Below are 12900 nucleotides of genomic sequence, written 5' to 3'. Positions count from 1 at the left end.
AGAGACCATTAGACAAAGATGATGGATTACAAAAGAAAGCTTCCAATGCAGTACAGACTCAAACTTAAAGAGGAGATTATTAGTGCTCAAGTCTGAGTTAAAGTCTCACTCCATGCACAAATGGGAAAGTTGAGGTTTAGGGTTGAATGTGGTTTCACGTTCTCCTACGTGGTTGGCTTAAGACCCATTGATGAAGATCTCTTATGTGTTTCTCCCCTTCCCCTAACAAGTTGTATCAAAGATGGTTAGTCTTTAGTGACCAATTCAAATAAGTACAATGGACTTGACAATGGATAAGTGGATCTGTCGAAAGCTTTCTAACAAGGGTTCAAACAATGTGTCGCGTTAAGGTGAATGGTGGTGCAAATATAGTCACCATTGAGTACTCAAGGATAAATAAGGTTATTGCCCAAAGGAGGAACTTACCATATCGAAAAGACTCGCCCGAGGGGAGATTGTTGGTGTTCAATTGAGTTGGAGTCTCACTATATAAAAATGTGAAAATTGAACATCATATAACTGAGAAAGATCAATAAACAAACCTAATACCTTAAGTATTTGGGTTAAAATTGGATCAATTTCTCGTCTATTAGCTCGTGACCCATTGTTGATGATCTCCCTAGTATTTTCTGACCCTCAAATTCCCAACAATGGATCTATGCATTGTTTACACTTATAGTCCAACTAGCTCAAGTGGGGTGGGTTCGCAATGCTATAGTAGTAAATAATTCATGTACCATACCAGCTAATAATTTTAGCTTTTAAGATAGTAGATTCATAATAACAAATATATCTCTAAGATAATGTCCCACTCCCCACTTGAAATTTGATAATATTTGCATCACCGGAAAACACAAAATACTACGTCCAAGCAAAATTTAAGGAATTTGTACGCACCTGGGACTATTGAAACAGTGTATTTGTGATAGACGTCAAAACTAACAAAATCCTGTGTGCATGTCATTCCACCCATTCAACTGAGTAACGACGTGTTTGGACGACCAGGTTGAGGTATAGGGGGTTTGATCAATCCTTTCAAAGAATCCATAATACTTGAAAAAGATGGGCGTTTCCAGGGTTCACTGCAGTAAACCAGGCATATCAGTAAAACTCAAGCAGAATATAGAACCACACGACAAACAAAAGATGTATCTGCAACTCACTTGGCCCAGCAAGCCTCAATTATTGATGCTATTTGAGGATTTAAATCTCGTGGTATTTCAAGTCTTTTTCCCTTAAAGCCAACAGCTGCTACAACCTACAAAACATTACAGGCTTATGAAGATTACGTAATACAAAAGCTCTGCATCAAACACATTACTAAAAGCTACAGTCCAAAAGTAAAAATAGATAGAAAGAAATATTGATGCAAATTTCAGTCTCAGTAGAATTATATGTTGAGAACAGGCCGCCATCAAACAGAATTATATCTTTCTTGCAATCATTTTCAGATTTCAATTACCAATAGCATTCTATTTCTTTTATGTGACGCACTTACAGTCATTAAAGATGCTTCCATAAAAATCAAAGCAACATAATGATAATAAGAAATCTAACCATAAGCACACTGAAATATATCAGTTATATGATAAACCTGTGGTGGATTCAAATTACTCCAAGGCTGTTGCAATGTTGCGAGCTCCCACAAGATTACACCAAAGCTGTAAACATCTGACTTCTCATTGGATGGCTCATCACGAAGAACTTCTGGAGCCATCCACTCAGGCTAATAGATAAAATGGTGTTCAACTTAATGTGCAATAATAAAATAGACCTCTGAAAATTTTGATAGAAAAAGCAGATACACAGGTTTTGAAACTAAACTTACTGTCCCAGCAGCTGACTTGGATGAGAGAAATGTGTTTGCCTTTGTCGGGAAAGCCCAAAATCACTAACCTAAAGGGACAACACAAGTAAACAAGGATCTGTGAAAATTCAAATCACTACAATAATGCCCGTAATGCCAAAGCAAACAGACCAACAACTAAACCTCCAGAAAATAAATTTTGCTAAGCACTGAACATATAGTTTACGTATTAAATTGATTTTTTGTCAATATGTGAAATTTGAACCAAATGAAGCCCAGTTAATTGGCAGAATGTAAAGTAGACCGAGTTTCACTGTAATATTTCTTTCATCGGTTCACTAAAGTTCAAAAGAGATGGTGGTTAAACAGTGTCTTTCCGCATTAACTATATTAGTACTTTAACTCTAGCATACACAAAACGATTTGAAATTTGGTGATTCAACATAGCCTTCTGATTGTAGAATGGAATGAGTGCCGGAGAAGTGGAATCGTACGAACAAAGGTCACTAATGGATTAAATGAAACTCTCCACAATTTTTCAGACACAAGAAAATTTTCTTCTTGCCTTCACTGTATATTTCTTGTCAACAAGAAGGTTTGGCGATTTCAGATCTCTGTGAACAATGGGAGGATTACGTTTATGAAGATAATTCATCCCCTTAGCCTGCACAGGAAAACAACAAATACTTAACCAATGTATACAAAGGTTACATATTAGCTCAAAAAATAAACAGAATAAAAAATAATAATGTTTAGCTTCTGAAAGTTTACCACATCATAAGCCATACTAATCCTACGTCTCTCATCCAACATTTCTGTGGCACCAGGTTTATGCAACAGCCTGTACAAGCTACCCCTGCATTTAGTTCAATGAAAATCTTCAGGTGTCAATTGTATCATATGTTATAAACACGAAAAGAGGTCCCTCTTAAATGAGGGAAGAGTAAAGAAACTGGTAGATGAGATATTGCAAAACCTGGATAAGTATTCTGTGACAATTGATAAATTGGGAGGCTTAGTGACTGCACCCATAAGTAAAACAATGTTTGGATGCCGTAAGCTTTTCATTATTGCAACCTAGCAAAAGCGGTGAAAATATAGCTCAAATCAGTAGCAAGCTTACAATTAGTATTTTTCAGTGCAAAAAAAGACGGGAACTACTGGGCCTACCTCCCTCAAGAATTCCTGGAAGCGTTCACCTGCAAAGTCTTGTTCCATCAAAATTTTCACAGCAACCTCCTGCAGTACTTTTCATTTTGACAGATGTGAATGCAAAAAACTAAAATAACATATGCAACAAACAAGTAGAAAGATGGAAAAAAAGACATATTAAACAAATTTAAATATTAAACTCATTTGGCTTCAAACTTTAATGGAGCAACACACAGTTATTCTTTTGGACAACTAAGTTGAAAACATTTATTCTTTTGGACAACTAAGTTTTTTAAAATAAGCCCTGTGCACGGTAATTTTTACCGTAAGGCTCAATATGAAAATCTACGCAAAAGTGTTTGGATGTAGTCGAAAGGAGATTGACAAATGAGAGGCCAATCAGCAACAAAAATACAAAAAAAACAACAGGTCAACTGAGTTCAGCTGCTCAGGCACAACAACCTTTGAACAATAAGAAGACTTACTTTAATTTACAAGTATAGATATAACACGATCAATTACACGATCATTAGATCCAGAGAACAAACCATGGCATTTTCAAAAACTGCACTCAATGACTTTATCATGTGCATATAATCAATAAGCAATGAATGCTTACAAAAAAAAATATCCCAGATATTGAATACAGTGACTATTGTACAGTAATAGAGAGAGATGTCGTTCACATATCAATATACTAATCACGCATGATTTATTTGAATTTGCAAGATACAATGACAGAGATGCTGAAAAACAACAAATATAAACAACCCATGAAAAAAGTAATCCCGAGTTAATATTATTTTATACAGCACTTACGAAAGAAAAAGAGGGACTTACCGATCCATTCCACTCAGCTTGATGTACAGTTCCAAAAGAACCTTAAAATATAACATACCAAATTTAATTAGTGCCTGTTGATACCAATTGCACTTCATCCCACATGAAGCATGTAATGCTAGTAATTCAGTAAATACTGCGTACTTAACACAGGCTAAATTTTTATTGGTTAACTTTAGAGCATTTTGTAGCATCACTAGAAAATTTTGTGGTAATGTGATAACTTTTGCTGCTCTATGGTGTATTTGATTGTGGAACAATGCTCAATTTTCTTAGATATATTGCTATCTGATAGTAACTGGTATTAATACTGAAAATAAGATAGAGCTCAAGGAGGAGATATCTTTTATAATAGAAAAATACTGCTCAATAAACAGCAACACACACTGGACAGATATGTAGAAAATGCAAATAACAGATAACAAATTGAGCCAAAACAGAGATTTAGCCTTCCCTGGCGTATACCATCAATCACTCCCTCACTCCTGTTATAATTTTTCCATCCTTCACTACTATCCCCCAACCCCAATGGATTTGGATCATCTCGTGTATCTGAGGTGAATTCATAGAGATAGATTTCATTTCTGTAATTAGATAGTGCTACCCAATTTTCAAATCCCCTTAAATGTTTGAAAGGCAACTGACCTAAGTAAAGAGGGTAGCCACCAAACGAATTCCAGTGTGCTCTAATTTTCACGGTTTCCATTATTGCTGGAGAAACAGCAGACCCAAAGAACTCCCCAGTAAATGCACCAAAAGGGGGCAGGAAAGAACATAAGGTTCTGATGGAAAGACTCGAGAGAAGGTTCACCATGATTTGAAATAACCCATTAATTGTATTTTTCTTCTTTCCTGCCATTCTCTCAAGCACGACCATATATCCTGGTATTTATGAACAGGAAAGGATCCAAAATTCCACCAATGCTTCCTCTTTACTCATAGCTTCATTCCTACTTTCATGAACAATTATAGTTTTCCATGGTCAACACCTCTAAGTCCATTTTCTTTTTTTCTTCTCTTATATATATGTTAGAGGTCCATTGTTATCCTCCTGCAATTATGTGATAGGATAGTTTTCTGAACCATGACCTTTGTTATTGACATACTTGAAGTGACTTAAATGACCTTTATTTGATACACTGAACCATAACTTCTTCCGACAGATGCTCTCCCAGTCAGATATGCAGAGGGATTAAAGAGCTTTATTGCCTTGTGAAGAACACTTTTTTGGTTTTTCTTCTTTTCTATTTTCATTGACATTACCAACCTTATATATAACTTTTTTTTACCTTGATTATTGTATGTTCCTTCTCTCAATGTTTCTCTTCTAAACACCAACCTCATCCCATCTGAATCAACCAAAAATAAGCAAGACTTTAACTAATATCCAAGTTATAGAAGAGCATGCATACCTGATCCTATTCTCCCTTTCAAAACAAGATCAGTCCATGGAATGTCCAGATCCTCCATATCTACGGAAAACTCTCTAGAGGGTTTGTTAGAAATCAGTAATCGGGTCTGTGTATCTCTATGACCAGGACGATTATGTTTTAAAAGCAATGAATCTTTGCTTGTCAATGACGGCCCTACAACATTCTGTGGAGGGTTAGCTGATTTAAATGTTTCTGAGCCTCGATCATGTGCACTAGGACGATAAGCTTGTGGTTGTGGAGGAACAAAAGAACTTCTGTTGTTATCATTTGGAATTGGTCCAGGGTTCCTGTCCCTGTACTGCCTTTCATACTGTTCTGGAAAGGAGAATCCAAAATCTACATCAATAACAGACACTGTAAAAAAAATCAGAGTATCCCATACTTGCATCCGGTTTTGTACTTAGGCAATCAAAGGCTTGGGGTTTCATTGATTGAAAAGAGGAATTTGTCAAATAATTACAGTCAACAAATACCAAAAACATAAGTAACGATAAGTGCTACTAATCACTTAATAAAGAAAATATCAAAAAAAAACAGCAAGGGATACAATTTGGTTGAAATAAAAAAACTGAAACACATTTTAACCCATACTGAATCAGAAAGTTAGACATTGATTATGGAGAGTGAGCGTAGAAATAATCCATTCATTAAAATAAATATAAATAAAAGAACAAGGACGAGTTTATCATTGTTGAGAATCCGAGTAAATATTTTGTTTATTATCATAGTTATGTAATCTTTATTTCAGAGCAAACAAAATATAATTTGTTCATGCATAATAAATGTAATGTTCTATATAAACTCATATGTTGTGTATTCATAGGCAAGGTATTCGGTCCAAAGTCTGTGTCCACTATTTTAACATGCTATCAAAGAGCCTAACAGAGAGACTAACAGAAGAATCTTGAAAACTGTGCCTGCCCGTTGGGCCAAGTTTCCCTGAGAAAATTTGTTTGGCAAACCATGCATATCCTCGGTTCATTATTGTGCCTCTAGTTTTCTTCCAGAAGCATCTATGCTCTTCCAATCTCTAACGATGTTAGGCAACCAATCAAACATTGTCTTGAACTCTTCACTCTTTGCTATATTAAAAGGTATACTATTGCTATAGAAAAAATAAGGCAATTTTTAGACATGACGAACTATCTGTCGATTTTTCAAGTAAAATACTGATCCTCAACTCTCCCAATCTGCATCTCGTGTTTGCTCATATGGATCTCCTCTACTTACAAGATCGTATGAGTTTGCAATTATACTTGTGATTTTGACTACATTGGTTAGGAAGTCCCAATCATTTATCTAAATTTTAGGGATGCTGATTATATATTCAACAACTTCGTTTAATGTCATTTGGTTTTGAAACGAAATCTGACATGATAGGAGAGCTCATAGCTCATCTTGGTACATCGTCTATTCTAGTAGGCTCATTTACTCTAGCAGACATATGTGGAGGAGGGGGTATTAGGAAATTCCCCAACTTTTTCCTCAATTCTTGGGGTTGGCTTCTATATTTGCAAGACAATTTGAGATGTTATTTGAATGGTATCCAAACATATAACTCATCTTGGTAAATCACCTATTTGGAAGGTATATGTGAAAGGGATGTTGGAAGTCCCACATCACCTGCTTTTATATTTTTTGAACAACTGGTTTTAAAACTAAATCCAACATGAACAGTCCATCCTTGAACTCTCCTTGCCAAGGCCGTTGGGATGTAGTGATTTGGATATTGAAGTACATTAAAAGCACTCCAGGAAAAGGATCTTCTTTATGAAGACAAAGGACATACTCAAATAATTGGATATCAGAGGTTGAATGGTTTTGTTCACCTAGAGGTAGGCAATCCAATTCAATGTATTGTGAGTTGATTTGAGGAAATTTAGTATTTTGAAAAAGTACGAAGTAAAATGTTGTAGCAAGAACAATTGTGGAAACAGAATTAGGATCATGACTTTAGTAACTTTTTAACTCAGAGTTCGAAAGGGCTACATCAATGTTGATCAACTTTACATACTTCTAGTCCAATATTTAATTAGATGACCAAACATATTAAAGTTGATTGGCATTTCATCATAGCGAAGATTGAGTCCGAAGATACTATCACGAGTTTTGTCAACTCTGGCGATCAAATTTATGAGGGAACCAAAATAGGCTACAAATAAATATGAAGCATGGTGTATATAATTTATATACTCGACGAGTACTAAGAATCAGAATAATATATTATGTTTATTATTAATAACCGAAATTTTAGAGGAAATAAAATATATTTCATCCATGCATAATAAATGTAATTAGTCTATAAAAACTCATTCGTTTGTGTATTTAAACATACAATATCCAGTCCAATGTTATTATGTCCTCAATTTTAACAATAATCAATTGTAGGAGAAACTGTGCACCTCCCTTGAGTTGAGATAATGTCAACCGACACTCACACCCCCTTTTACACTTATTCGTTTGTGTATTTACACTTATCTTTCTTAAAATCTTCTAAAACGATATTAACGTGTTGTGGGTACTATTCATTTAGGGAACTCAGGTTCGATCCACATCATGTGAAGAATTTGTAAGTCAGCAATAGTCACAGTATCTCAAGAAAGTAATGGATTGGAGGAAACCTATTGTGTGTGTGTATATATATATATATATATATATATATATATTCCTTATCTTAGTAAGACAATAAGTTCTCGAGATATTCACTTTGGAATCCGTCACGGTTTTGTCCTTAAAAGACGTTTTGGAAAGAAAGGAAAAAATGAGTATTTAAACTGCATTTGACCTCGACTCCTAAACTCCCAAATGATGTGGGACTATTGGGTATACCGGAACATAAACATAATAAGTTAATAAATTTAATCATATATTTTACAACTATTTATTTTTTTTATATTAAAATAATATTTTCTCAAAAATATAAATGTTTATATTTTTATAAAATGATTTATAATTTAGTGACAATATAATTTATGATATTTTTAATATATAATAATTAAACCAGTCAATTTTAGTTTATTAAAAATTATTTAAATTTCATATTTTAAACTTTAATTTTTAATTTTCATAGTTTTTATATTTAAATTTTAATCAATGTGATGTTTCTAAATAAAATAAGGAAGATGAGTGTCACTTGTTAAGAATTAAAGGGAAGTGTCCTTTATCAAAAACATAAAAGTCGATATTTATCTAAAAACTACAGGGAATGTGAATGTCATTTTATTAAGAGGTGAGAGACTATTTGAAAACTAGAGGGAGTGAATGTCATTTAACATTATATGAAGTAAGTGTAATTTCCCCTAGATTTAAAGTAGTGCAATACAGCACTATATTTAGAGCATCATTGAATAGGAAAACATGAAAATCACCTGCAACACCACTATCGAAGACAAGATCAGTAGGCATGCTATCCGAGAAATATTGTTTGGCCAGTGACCTGAAATCAATGGTAGGTTCAGCTGGTTTGAGTCTTGGAAAGCGCAAGGGTGAAGAAAATGAGATGGAGGATGGACCATTCAGCAAGGAATCGGGCTCACATAAGTAACCCGGCTTTCCAATTAGATCAACCATGTACTCCCTGTAATTAAATGGTTTTAAACAGGAATCAGTTCCCAAAATGTGTACTGAGAGGTTATAACACACTAGTAATTTTACACTTTATCCTTTCACGACCACATTGCACTGCCCATGAAAAACATTTATTTAAATTGTAGTTGTACTTGTTAACAGAATAGCAGATGTGCTAAGCAAGCACCAAAACATATACCTGTCAAGCCCAAATCGAACAAGACATGAAGAGGCATCTTCTCTTGAACAATATTTACAACCCTTTGCAATTCGACACGGTAAACCAATGGTGTCAGCTAGCACCTGAAGATATAGCATGTATAAGGCATGTCAGTGCAAAAGTAACACAAAAACCAGTAATAATATAGTCAGAAAACATAATCATAGCTTTGGCCATCACATAGAATTGAAGATATTACTTTGAATAATACAGCACGATGCTTGCAAAGTCCAGTAGATAAGCTGCCAATCGGAACAACAATAGATCCTATGCGATCTCTTAGATCATTTATGCACTCCCTCCATATGGGAAAAAGATCGCCTTCCCATACAGAAGCTGAACCCCTTGTTGCAAAAATAAAATACAGTTAGACTGATGCAAGCTAAAAAGTTCATAGACAATAATTCCAAGGAGACTTACCCCATACAATCGAATACAAGCTTTGCAAGCTGGTCTACAACATCTGTTGTTACTATGCTGCGACAAAAAATGTCATGTACCTTGTTCTGCAATTCTTTTAAGATAGGATCACGCTGTCTATCCACCAAAATTACTTCAACTGAAGAATCGGACGAAGGATCTAAAGATTTTAGTGCCTCTATTGAAGGAATTCGGCCATTTTCCTGTAGATCAGTGCACATGGTCCATAAATAGGGATCCATTCCATGAATTAAATAAAAGCCATCAGGAATTTTGTCGAAGTACAGTAGGCAGCCATTTACCTGGTGCATGTTATTAACAAAAACAACATATCAATTGACTGCCTAACAATAAGTGGAATAAATATATAAAAATGGAGCTACTTCTAGATACCTCCCTCAATTTGCTGTAAAGTTAGAGAAAAAAAAAATTAAAAGAAAAAAAAAAAAACAATAAGAACATAATAAAAGAGATGAAGGTTTTTCCTTCTTAACTTAAACTCATACATCAACTTCATGACCACATTTTCACTTCTTCCGTCAAAAGAATTTATAGTTATACCTTTCAGTGAAAATTTCCGTTAACAGGACAAAGCACATTCTGGAATTTAGACTCTTTTTTGGGATTTTGGTGTTATCCCCTGAAAATACACTGATTTGATATTTTAAAATATATTAAAATCTTTTTTATACATCAAAATCAATGTATTTTTAAGACACAAAAGAGAGATAGCACCAAAAATACAACAATGAATCTGGACTCCACATTCTGTAACCACACAATAATGCCAAAATATTACACACTTTCATTCTTTTAAAATGGTACATTTTACAGTGAATAACCCACAATAGAAATAATGGCAGAAACAGTTTCAAGATTTAACCAACTCTTTAAAACAGTAAATGTTAGTGAGTACAAGTACTCAGAACAAGCAAAACAAAAAGGATAATATACTCATCTGGGGAAAACAACGAAAAATCAGTACAAATTGATGGTGAAATACCACCGTTAAAGAAGCTAGTTTTTTATTACCAATAGCGAAACAAGCATACTATGTCATCCCCCTAATAATAGCGAAACATTCATAAAAACTTTTCATGATTTGCTACAACTTTTAAAAGAGTTAAAATTCCAATAACTGGGTGTTACAAAATACAGAAAATGGGAAAAGTGATTCTTTCCGTCATACAACTTTCAAAAAGCACCATAGATAAAAATAAGAACAGAATCATCAGTACACGTTCCCAGACCCAGCGTCATGATTTAAGACAAGCTTGGTACAAATTAAGAGCAAAATGCCACAATTCAAGGAGGCAGTTTTTCTACTGTCAGTGCTACAACAAAATGAGAGCAGTTGATATTTTTTCCAACAAGCATTCAAAATAAAAGGTATGATGTCCTTGTTTATCCTGGCAGACTTGCACATTGTAGTTCATGATCCAACTCCACCCTTTGTAACTAATGAACACAGCTCAAATAGGATTTTTTACTAAAGAACTCCCCAATCGCATCGGGTTATGTCAAATACCAAGAAACACTCGTTAATGAGCTTAGAATTCTCCACAAAATTTTTAATTAAAAGAAACATAGCCCTATCAATAGAATCTAGAAAAACCAAACAAACCCATGTATACTCAATTGTGCACATGCATATCGTTACACCAACCATACAACAGCAGCTTTATTTGACATGAATATCTCGTAAACACTTCAAGAATAAAAAAAAAATGAGAAGATAAAACAAATCTAAGTTCGTCTCGTGAGCTAAAATCAACTTTTTCTGAATTTTTATTCCACTTCACCCAAAAAAATTGAGGTGCAAAAGTTTATTTTAATTTATGTAAGAAATTCAATTTAGTTTACCTCTCTGATTTATACTAATAAAAAAGCTTTTGGAGTAACTTAATTTGACTGATAAATATTCTGAAACTTCAGTCACCAGAAGTCCAGAACCATGCTGAGACAACGTCCATTCAGGTGTCATTGATTGTTCACGTGTCAGTGTTGTTTTTTCATTGATTACTGGTTGATTATAATATAGGTCAGAAAAGACATTAACCGACATTAACCCAAAAGCTCTCTGCTCACAATTTCCAAAATCACAGTTGATTTAAATATAGATCAGATAAGACCTTAACCCAAAAGCTCACTGCTCACAAGTTCCAAAATCACAATTACCATCGAAATTTGACAACCAATCACAATAGGAATAGCACAATTGGCATAACAAGCAATCAACATACCCAAAACCTATGGGAAACTGTCTCTGCGGAATACGATGACCTTGAAGGGGATTCATCGGGCACAGGATCCAGAAAATTGGGATCATCAGCACACGTGGCCTCCGAGTAAAGTCGAAGAGCCAATGCCAGCTGTAACTGATAACTCTCCTCAGTCTGCTGTGCCCAGCTCCTGCCGTAAGACCGGTCGCTCCTCGCCGCCCCCAAGTCCGGAATCCTGCCTCTGACCTCGCCAGACGTGAATTCGTCTGTCTCATCAGGTGCCACCGTGAACATAGCAGAAGTAGTGTAAAACTCGCCGGAGAGTGAGCTCTCACCGAAACTGCTCTCACTTGACTGCCGCTGCATCCTCAACGAAGGGTACAAATTCCCGATCCTGTTTCCCTGTCTGTGATCGACAACGGATTCCCAATCGGAGATTCTCTCCAACTTGTTCCTGTTGTTGTTACCGTCGCCGGAGGAAGAATCGAACAAGGGAACGGTTAAGTTGTCATCCGGAGTTTGGTTGAGGAGGGAGTAGCTGCTGGATCTTCTGGCAGGCATTTCCATGGAGGCCGTGGGCAGGCCTCACAAAACCCTAAAGCCCGTCATTCCCCGCCATGCTGGGTCTTTTCTTCTGCCCTTTCGCTCTCTATGTTGACTGTGGTCGAAGTCTTAACGATCTTTTGATTTAGTAGTTATGTATTTTAGCGGTTTGGGTAACCTTTTCCAAGTGTGACCATGCTTTTTGGTTCACACGCTGGATCGGAAGGTCCTACGGCAGTGCCCCGGTTACCTTTTTATTTCAGGTTTGACTTAAAATTTTACTAGTGGACAGGGCTTCAGTACTTCCTCCAACTTTCTTTCTCAAGGACTAATTATCATAAATTTTAGTATTCCTTATGTACATATTTATTTTTCATTCTTATCTTTTAAATAGTTATTCTGTAAATTAAAATAATTATTTTATAAATTAAAACATTTTTTATCAATTTTAGTTTTTAAAATAATTGTTTTTAAATTAGTTTATATTTTTTATTTGAATTTTTTAAAATTTAACTATTTATAAATTAATATAATTAGTTATAATAACATTATTTTATAATTATAATAATTATAAATTTTTCATTTTTATTATCATAAAAAAATAACACATATGAAGCAAATAAAAAAATATGTTTTTACTAGAATAAATAAAATATATATACATATTTTTTAAATAAATATATAGATTGCACGGGA

The 12900-nt window shown here is 34.7% G+C and overlaps 1 pseudogene; it reads right to left on the bottom strand.

Moving 5' to 3' along the window:
- LOC114176957 lies at positions 1 to 12522 on the bottom strand (annotated as a pseudogene).
- Between the last annotated feature and the right edge of the window lie 378 nt (positions 12523 to 12900).

Source organism: Vigna unguiculata, chromosome 1, assembly GCF_004118075.2.
Source record: "Vigna unguiculata cultivar IT97K-499-35 chromosome 1, ASM411807v1, whole genome shotgun sequence".
Lineage (NCBI taxonomy): Eukaryota > Viridiplantae > Streptophyta > Magnoliopsida > Fabales > Fabaceae > Vigna > Vigna unguiculata.
The sequence above is the reverse complement of the archived record's forward strand: the minus strand, read 5'-3'. Positions and strand labels throughout refer to the sequence as shown.